Below are 10,732 nucleotides of genomic sequence, written 5' to 3'. Positions count from 1 at the left end.
GCACCCAGAGGAACACTTAAGCCAATCTGTGTCTGGGTTGAGGCTGTATGATAAAAGTATTTCAGATGATTTTGGCTTTAAGGACACAAGATTATATAAAACACTGCCACCTAAGATTTCAGGGGTTCTGGCCAGCCGTGTGGCTCCTGTCTGTAATCCCAGCACTTTCTGAGGCCAAGGCAGATGGATCGCTTGAGCCCAGGAGTTCAAGACCAGCCTGGGTAACATGACAAAAGCCCACCTCTACATAATATACACAAAATGAGCTGCACATGGTGGCATGCGTCTGTAGTGCCAGCTACTGAGGAGGCTAAGGTGGGAGGATCACTTGAGTCCCAGAGATTGAGGCTGCAGTGAGCCAAGAGTGTGCCGCTTCACTCTGGTGTGGGTGAGAGAGTGAGACTTTACCAAAAAAAAAAAAAAAAAAAAAAGCCAAAAAAACAGATTTCAAGGGTTCCAATTTGACTTCGAGCCACCAAGCCATATCCATCACTTAGAGCCAGTCATGCCCAATGCAGGCAAGATAGCAAGGGTTGCACAGGGTGTAAAGAGCTCCCTGGGAGAAAACTCAGCCTAAGGGAAGAGGGTACTAGGCAGATAGTCTTGGTGCAAAAGTAAAGCCTTAGTCATCAAAGGGAAGAAGCAAACCCTAGCTCAATATTATATTTTCCAGCCCAGTTCCCCATGGCATCTCCTCTGAATCCTGTGGAGCAATGCAAGGGTATATGGAAGCAGAGAGATGTGACAAAAACCAACCAAGCTAAGACTCCCCTAAGACACGGCACTACCAGCCGTGGTAGCTATGTGAAATACAGACCATGAGAAAGAAATATTCATTCTACCCACCACTGCATGCAACCCCGTATGACCTTAAACACCTCTTAGCAGTGGTGTCTGGTGGGAGACCGTGGTACCCAGCAAAAAATAGCTCACAGGGAGCTTTGACAGAACAAGGTAGAAGCCATGTAGAAACCCAGAGGACACAATGTCTGATACACATGCAGTAACCCCTGTGGGCTCTTGGAAATAATTGGGAAAGGGAAGACTTAAAAAAAAAAATACCAGAAGTACTGCAAGATCAATTAAGGGTGGTGGGAGGTGGGAGCAGTTAAGCACAGGTTAGAAATGGCAATAACTCATGGGACATAAATATACACTTGGGCAACCATAAAGATTGGGGCCAGATGACCTGAAAGAATTTAATGAGGCTGAAAATTCAGGCCAGTGATGTGAAGTACAGATGGCTGCTGAATTGCCGAACTGAGAGTCATAGAACCTCTTTTCCCTTAATGCAAATGGTAACCTCAGTGATACACAAAGAAGTTTCTCCTATCCTGTTTGAATATCACTGTACACATTCTCATTAGAGACTCAGGGAACAGAGAGGATGCCAGCCAGCATTGGAGATAAACAAGACTCCTCTTGAATTTTCTTAGTATCAAGAATGGTGGCTGATATAACATTAACCCTTTGATACCTGACAGGGTATCGGGTGCCCTGGGTATGCAGAACTGTGACGGCATCCTATTCATAAAAGGGAAGCAGATTCTGGGAGAGGCCACTGTGGCCAAGTGGGATTTTGTGGTCACATGACTTGGAGTCAAAGAGACCAAACCTCAAATTCTGGTTGTACCATTTACCAACACCATGTGACTTTGAGCAGCTTAATTCGCTTCTCGGGTCTCCAATTTCTCTTTCTGCAAAACTGGATGTTTTGCATGATATGTAAGGGAAATAGTTATCTGAAGCACCTTTTACTTTTCCTGTTATTAACTGTGTTAGGTTGTAAGTCTTATAACTCTATTGTTATTTTCCTTCTCGTTCCTTCTGTCAAAACTCAAATGCCCAGGGAACAAGACAGGTAACCTAAGGGAGCATGGGGTCAGGTGGGGACTGGGGCACACAGGACTGCACCTGGCCGACCTAAAGAGGTTTCCCTAGATCCAGCCTACTCTTGTCCATAGAAATGCTAGCCCAGGATTATCAGGTGTGATTTTTCAAGACAAGCCAGAAATCTGGAGTTTCATGTGAAGTCTCCCATTTTAAATGTTGCACCTGATTCAAATTTTTAACAAACACATTAAAAGGCAAATCCATAACAGGTTCCAATCAAACCATGGCAGCTGGCTTGCATCTTCTGGCTCCGTTTTGAGGAAGGAGATAACCATTAGATCCCATCCTCAACCTCTCATCAGAAACCAGCTCAAACTTTCCAAGGCATTGCTGCCTCCCCCCAACAGAGAAGGTCATAATGAAGGAGAAGCGAAGACATGACTCAGGGATGGTTTCTACGGCTCTCTAACAGGGCTCCTTATTATCCACATTGGACCAAGGGCTCTTATGTTCCACCTGCAGCTCCCAGAAGTCCCAGGGCATGACACCTCCTCACCTCCCATCTTCCTACACTAGGCCTCAGATGCTATGAGGCTGACATCCCCCCATGCATGAGATTTCATGTTCTAGGATGTGTTCTAACCTCCTGATTCTCCTTTGGGTGGCCGCACTGCTCCAAGAAGAACTGGGCAACAGAGGTACCCTTTCTGCAAAGCCAAGGAATTGTATTTACAAAGCTTTTTGGAGGATTGATTGATTTTGACATCATCTCTCAGGCTGCTGAAGCTCAAATGAAAAACAAATTATCTTGAGAATCAGGTAAAGGAGGAAATGTCACAGAGACAGCCACAAACAAATGCAGATGGAGATCCCTCGAGAGAAACACTGGCGACAGAGGAAGTCAGCACATTATAAGAAGGTCATGGCCTTGGTGGATTAAAAGGCTATCAAATTCACAAAGAACATGATGATAGTTAAACTCTAGTCCAGCAGAGAGGGAGTGCTCTTCCAAGGGTTTTTTCTTCAAAAATCGGACAATTTTAAAATCATCTATGGCTAGCATTGCAAGCAGAGTGAAAGGAGAAAACTCACATGTGTTAAACACCTACTGTATTCCATGTGTGACGATGTATATATATTCTTTAGCTAGGAGACATGGCACAAGTTACTTAATCACACTGAAACTCAATTTGCAGCTGTAAAATAAGAATCTGTAGTACTTGCCTTGTAGGCTAATTTTAGAAAATAAGACCAAAGTATGGGAAAACCCTTGGTACGTGCCTGGAAATATTAAGTATTCATTAGACCATTGCTGTCATTATCTTCTTATCTTAATAATTCCTCACAACAGCCCAGGAGTATTATGTGTATTTCATGATAAAAAGTTAAATGCAGAGAACTTGCTTGTCCAAATTGTTTGCCCAAATTCTTCTAGCTATTAACTCAAGGAGACTGGATTCAAATCTGGATTTGCTCTTTTATATATATATATATATATATATGCATATTTGATAATTTTTTTCTGGTTTAGTGATATTAGCAAGCCTGTGTTCTAAAATATTCTAACCTGAATTATTTTTCTTTTCAAGCAAAATTAAATGAGGCAATGTTTAATATCTGACTAAACCCTCCCAAGGCTCATGGTTCATCATCAATGCCGTCTTCTCCACCATCCCCAAGAGCTTCACCCACCTGATGTCCAGGGCCAGACCCTGTACTGCTAGTGTCCCCTCTGCCATGGATCTTGGTTTTGGGGTATCTATTCCAGGCCAGCTCACCGTCATCTCATGCATCTAATGCACCTCTTGGCTGGGTGTACATCTCTGTGCCGGGTTCCTACTTCTCATTCTCTTGCTACTGTCACTCCATTCCTCAACTGTGTCCCCTATTGCCCATTTTGTTGGCTCCTCCATCCTGACATCTGATTTGGCATCTCTGTCTTGACCTTCCAACATGGCATCAGACTAGTTCTTCTGTCCCTTCCCACTCCTAGGACCTACCAGTCTGCCCTGCTCATCCTTGATCGGGATGAGACAGATACCCTGCGAGACGCAACAGAATCAGCTCCTGGGATTGTGTTAGCAGAATGATGGGAGTATGAGATCTACTACATGGCGAGGAACCCCAGGAAACTGCTTTCTTCTTGAAGAGCAACTGAGAACTATTCCCAAGTTATCCTTCACTTTGATGTCTAAACCATACATTTGTCAATTTTAATACTAGAGTCTAGCATTTATTTAATCATTTAATAATAATCTTATTATTATTTAATAATAAGAAAGGCAGATAAAATGAAAAAAAATCTCAGTATTAAGACTGACAACCTGATTTCAGAAATATTAAGCAGTGGTTTGTATGTGCATGTGTATGTGTGTGTGTGTGTGTGTTTTAAGGAAGCACTGTTGGCAATGTATGTGTTAGGATAAAGAAGTGTATTATTACTAGAGTTTGATGAAATTTACGTTTTACTCAGGGTGAATCTTAAAGCAAAAAGTTTATTTATGAGTGAATGAAAGCAAAGTCTCTGTTTATTACTCATTCACAGAATGGCAGGTTAGGTCCTGCAAGAATTGCAGAGGACACAGACTTGAGTAAGCCACAGTGATGCCTTCCTGGACTCACTGTCCATAGGAGAAGATAAACTTGCATATGGAAAATGTCATCATGTGTTAAGAAGGGGCCTGGGCCCTTAACCCAGCCTGGAGTCCCAGGGATGCTTTCTTCAAGGCATTACCACTTTAAGTAGCTATTGAAGGATAATAAAAAAAAGGACATTTACTGAAGACGTATTAAGTGGTAGGCACCTCCATAAGTGCTTTCCACTATTACCATTTGATCCTAACAACTGTTTAATGAGATAAGAATGATCACTATGTCTATTTCCAAATAAGGAAACTGAGGCACAGAGCGCTTAAGTAACATGTCTAAAGTCACTCAGCTAGAAAGTAGCAGAGGCAGGACACAAACCTAGGAAGTCTGAGGATTTGAAATTGATCAGAAAGGGAAAGGAGGGAAGACAACATGAGAAAAGACACAGAAGAGTAAAGCAAGGCTGGTGTGAGGGGAACTGTGAGAGTTACACAGTAGACACTGTGGCCATGCCCACATCCCTTAGCTGTGTTCCAGAAAACTCTTTTTGCACTCTTGACCGGAAGGCTTTTCCTTAAACCAAGGCAGGCTGCTCAGCCTTTGCATGGCAGGGTAGATGTGCTGATAATTAGCACATTAGCACATTAGGGTGTGCTGATGGGATTTCATGTATAAACCCCCCAGCACCCTTGATCCAAAGGCAGATAACTCTGAAGCATGGGTTTTATGCTGTTTCTCAGCATTGCCCTTCAGGATTAAGCCCAGTGACAGCTGGCTTGATAACATACCTTATATCAGCCATCTCCCTTACTGGTCTTTCCTGCACTTTCCAAATATAAACCTCTTAAAATTGAACCCTTGTCCCTGGGTCAGCTTTTGGAGGAACACAAGTTAATACAAATATATTATACTGTTCCAAAAATATAAAGTAGGAAACTGAAGAGGCATAGCAAAGTCAATATAGCCCAAAGTCTGTCATCAATCCACAGACAGATACTTGTTACCTGCCCAGGACATTGTATGTTTATGAATGCAGAGGACATATGATAATATGTATGATAACATTTCAGGAAGTCTTTAGGAGATCGTCTGTCTGTCCCATCTCCATTTTACATGATCTACCTGAGACCTCAAGTGGGACATGGTTTGTCCAGGGTCTCTTAGCTGGTTAGTTGTAAAGCCCAGATTATTGTTTCCTATACACTAATAGTGACAGTCCTATTCACTGAGGCAAACTAGAAAGATGTTTAGAATAATCTTTGCACCAACTCCACCAACTTTTTCAAATGCATGAAGACTAAGATCTTGAGAAATGCATTTTCAGGCTCTTTCTCTAAAACCAGCATGTGCTAACCAACCCACCAGAGTTGGCCGGGGCCCGCAGTGCAGAGAAACAGAGAACTATGCTCCTGTTTGCAAATAAACCTGAGTATTGATTCACTAGCCACTTGGTCAGCCTAGTCAGTTCACTTCTAGAAAGTGATGATAGAAAAACAACACAGAGATGTACATGTATGTGCACAATACAGCATTGTGTGAAAGAGCAAAACAATGGAAACCACCTGAGTACCCATCAGTGGAGCAGTAACCAATGTTACAAATAAAATAAGGACACTCTAGGAAGATACCCACACTATACTATGTGAAAAAAGAAAAGCAAGCTGTAACTACATATATATAGTACAATCCCCTTTTTGCTTAAAAAAGAAAAGCTTATGTGTAGAGATTTTTGCTTTATAAGCACAAGAACATTCGGGAAAGAGACTTAGCAAACGGTCAACAGTTTGTGGTGGTATAATTTTTGGAATATTAACTTGTGTTTGTCCTCCCAGTGTTTCTTCCCCTCCTCCCTTGTAAGCAGATGGTCAGGGCTTTTTTGTGGCCTCTTGCTACAAGGGAGATGTTTGTCATAGGGCCAGAAGCCAAAGTCGTCTGCAAGACGCTTCCGATTCTGGTCCCGAATTTTGTAAAACCTAAACCCATTGAGGAGATTACGCTTGATGTTCTGGAGGAACTGGAGAGAGAAGGGAAGGTGTTTGGAGTGTAAATGGAATCTTAGTCTGAGTTCTGGAGCACTCTGATGAGGAGGAAGACCCTAGGGAGGCTGGACTAGGGAGCTGGGAATTCCAAAGCCTCACCAAAGATTCTCCTGGTTTTAAAAGCGGCAGCAGGGGAGCCAGAACCAGAAGAGACCTTGTAGTCTGAGACCATGGACACTTCAGCAGTTAATACTGTAGAGTAAGTTCAATGGCTGAAGAGATCTTATTAGGGTTTGGTGCTACACAAAACCCTGAGACCCTTGCCCATCCCTGAGGGTGACAATAATATCTGAGACCAAATTCCTAATTACCTAATAGGATAAAGAGAGTTGCTATAGGCTTATAATTAATTTTATGTAAAAAGTAAAGTGCTATTTTTTTTTCTACACATCTGAGTTTGTGGAATAAGATTCATATTTACTACAAGTAATGGAATTTGAGATTCAGAGGGGAGAAAGTCACTTATCACATTAATGTAATTTTTTGATGGTAGGAATATGGAGAGTTTTAGGTTTTCCCCTTTTTTTCCACCTCCTCTCCCCTCAGTATTTTAAAAATAACATTGTGTGCGTTTTTTTTGTTTGATTGTTTTTTGTGTTTCAAAAAGGGTCTCACTCCTGCCCATGCAGGCTAGAGTGCAGTAGTGCAACCTTGGCTCACTGCAGCCTTGACTTCCTGAGCTCAGGTGATCTTCCCACCTCAGCCTCCCGAGTAGCTGGGACTCCAGGTGTGTGCCACCATGCCTGGCTAAATTTTTGCATTTTTATTAGAGACAGGGTCTCGCCATGTTGCCCAGATTGGTCTCAAACTCCTGGGCCTGCCTACCTCAGCCTCCCAAAGTGCTAGAATTATAGGCATGTGCCACCATACCCAGCCTAATAACATTGTTTTTAATGTTCATTAAGTCATCCCACCCTCTCAGTCTTGTGGAAGCCTCTCAAGAGGGACAGAATCAGTTGCAGAAGTACCATTTCTGACCCTGAGACATGGATAGACAAGTTTATTCATTTAAATATCACCTGAAAAACCCACTCACTCAAATGGTCTGTGATGCTTGCATAAACAGGAATGCTTACCCTCCTGAGTCCTGAATTTTTGGCTCTCTTAGACTCTTTGAAATTCTCCTTTCTCAGAAAGGGGCCCTCTTTCTATTTCCCCTCAAAGTTGTGACTTGACCCTCACATCCCTTTCTTCTCCAGGACTCCTTGATAAGATTCTTTTAAAATTTCTTTGGAGGGCATCCCTTTTAGGAAGAGCAAATGCCTTTGGGGATGGATATGAAAGACAGAAGATATGGTGATAGGTGGGGCCAGCTGCACAGTCTGAAGTGGACTCTGTTGTAGAGTACTATAGAAAAGATGACTCAGTGTTTTAAAAAATGCAATAATTCTAAGCCCCCTGCATGGAAAAAAAAGAAGAGTTTCTTTTCTACACATCAGTTCTTGGGTCCTACCAATCCATCCAGTCTTAGTACCCACTGCTCGACCCCATCTCCTTGGTCTTTGTACAAGCTGCTACCCCTTCCTGATGGACCACCTGCACTGCACTTCTCATGGCCTAGTCCTATTTATCTCTCCATGATTCGACTTCCTCCTGGCTACAGTCACCTTCTCTGAATCCAGATGTTACATATACAAATGTGGACTAGTCAAGAGGGAGAGGAGAGAGAGAGGAGATTTTAGGGAATTGGCTTATTCAGTTGTGGGGGCCAGCCAGTCCAAAAATCTGTAGGGAAAGCTGGCGGTCTGAAAATTCAGATGAGTTGATGTTTCAGTCAGTGTTGAGTCCCCAATCTGCAGGTCAGGCCAGGCTGGAAATTCTAGTAGGGTTTCTATGCTGCAGTTTTGAGACCAATTTCTTTTTTCTTCAGGAAATCTTAGTCTTTGCTTCTAAGGCCTTCACCTGATTGGACTAGGCCCACCCATAATATATCAAGTAATTGGCTGTACTCAAAATTTACTAACTTAAATCAGTAACAGAGAACAGAATAACAGGATAAGCTTAGGCAGAGATATATTGATTAAAAGTCTTTATATCTGCACAGTTCCTGTGACTGTGAACTTAACCATCCAGGGATAGAAAATGTAGATTTCTCATTCTTTCTGCTACAGCCTCTAGGATTCTTGATGTAGAAATGGCATTTTTATTGGGGGTGAGTTCAACAAGGGGACAGGAAGCAATTCTCTGCTAAGCCCTGAGTTATCAACTGTCATAAAGTGCCCATAGGAGTAGATTGTTAAAAGTTGTGATTGAAATGAAATTCATGATTTTTCTCTGGATTTCTTTAAGCCATGCTAAACATAACGGCTTAAATGGTTGCTCAAATGCTAATTTGACCAATGGCTGGTCAAATAGTTGAGGAAATGCTAATTGGGTCATCCTCTCTCCTCTCGACACCCCTGCCTTGAGAAACAGACAGCAGACAGACACCACACACACTGATATGAATGAATTTTTGTCCCAGTTAACCGAAGGCTGACCAATTAACTTAAACTCAGATCTGACGTATTAATCTTAGAACATACCTCCATGGAAGCTCCTGAGGATCTGAGTCAGAGAAAAGAAGGATGCCAAAAGGGGAAGCAAAAGGGACAAACGTATCTGTCTCACAGTTTTGCCTCTGCCAGCCTCTAGAGTTAACCACAATAAATAGCACTTAAAAAAGGGTCCCCACTGCAGTTGACAGTGACCATAAGACATAGCCCTGCTTATAGATAGAATATCTCTGGTATGGTAGGGTTGAAACATCTCTTGGTTGTTGTTGATTTTTTCCCTGAAACCTGTCATCTCCGAGACGGATGGTATATGTAATATTTTAATATTTAATATAAAACACATACAAGTAGTACTTCATCTGCCTGTATCATGTTCCTAGAAGTATATTTAGAATTTTAAGCTGTTCCAACTATTATACATTTTGCCAAATTTTAGTCATTGAGGGAGTTGTGTTTAAACATCTGTTGACTGCAGATGTTAAGTAGTGTGAAACATTATTTTAAGATGCCAAAATGCAATTAAAATCATAATATTTTTCCTAGTAACAAATCATGCTAATCAGTGAAAATTTAGAAAGATAAAACTCAATGAACACTGAATGGTAATAATTCTCTAAATAATCAGCTGTGGCTCACGGCAGGGGAAAACTAACTTTTAACTAAATTATGTTAAATCAATGCCAATTTTCTCAGCTCTTGAAAAGTGTTCTCTTTTTTCCTTCAAGCCAGGCAATGGTCAGGTGGAGTAAAACATAAGGAAGAGCATCTTTTTGGTTCAAAGGATGAAAAAAATTGGGTAACACACTTTCCTTACATCTAGCTGGGCCATTGAACCAGAATATACCAGTGTTTAAAACACTGAAATGCCAGCTCTTCTCTTAAAGGACAACATGGAAGTGTCTGATTTCTGCCTGGCCTGAGGATTCAGAAGAAGATGTGTGGAACACAGCCTGGACATGCCCCAACCTGGTTGATGAATTCCACCGCAAGTAGTGGAAGAAACACACCTAAAATATGAGCAGAGAAGATTTTTCTTCTGTACTTTCCAGGACTTGAACCTGCTTTGTTTTTTGGTTGTTGGGTGGGGAAGGAGGAACAATAGTGTAGCTTCCAGAAGACAGAAGAGAGTTATTTTCTTGAGTGTGAATTAAGCAGTACCAAGAGACCTCAAACTAGCTCTCTCTCCTGATAGAAATTTTACTGTTAAGAGTTTTTCTTTAGGTTTAAAACCTTGAAAGCTCCATAATGCTCCTGAGTAGAACAATAAAGCCATTAGTAGTCAATGGCTTTCTTTAATATTTTTCTTCCATTTCAATTTTAGTTCTAATTTTATCTGACTCCTAAAAACACGTTTCATATTCTCATAAGGACTGGGCCCATATGTGTAAATGGTTCAAACATCTTAATTTGTTTACTGAACTAGTCTAAATAGTCAAATTTTTTTTAGGCAAAAGTGAATTTCTTCAAATTCGTTGACCCACCATTTCTTAAATTCATCATTGATTGATTATCTGTTATGTGCCAACCCCTGTACAAGTTCCTAGGGCAACAGAGGTGAAAATCTATAATCTCTGTTTCCAGGACTCTATCAGTTTGATAGGGACACAGGCACATAAGCAGACAATCATAATGCAGCGGTAGTAGGGATACGCCACTCTCATCCAGGCAGTGTATCGATGACCATGTCCTTGAGTTCCCAAGTACGTTGAAAAAAGTATAACAAGAGATGCTAAATTAGCAGGTAGTACTTATATGAAGTTCTACTGTGTCTACTCC

General features: G+C 41.5%; 1 long non-coding RNA gene across 1 annotated transcript; it reads left to right on the top strand.

Moving 5' to 3' along the window:
* Positions 1-3,824: 3,824 nt before the first annotated feature.
* On the top strand, positions 3,825-10,467 carry LOC105507709. The gene is made up of 3 exons (XR_001001142.1): positions 3,825-4,022; positions 9,682-9,752; positions 9,841-10,467. It is a non-coding gene; the product is annotated as an uncharacterized LOC105507709 (long non-coding RNA).
* Positions 10,468-10,732: the final 265 nt, after the last annotated feature.

This window comes from Colobus angolensis, unplaced genomic scaffold (genome assembly GCF_000951035.1).
Source record: "Colobus angolensis palliatus isolate OR3802 unplaced genomic scaffold, Cang.pa_1.0 Scaffold152, whole genome shotgun sequence".
NCBI lineage: Eukaryota > Metazoa > Chordata > Mammalia > Primates > Cercopithecidae > Colobus > Colobus angolensis.
The sequence above is the reverse complement of the archived record's forward strand: the minus strand, read 5'-3'. Positions and strand labels throughout refer to the sequence as shown.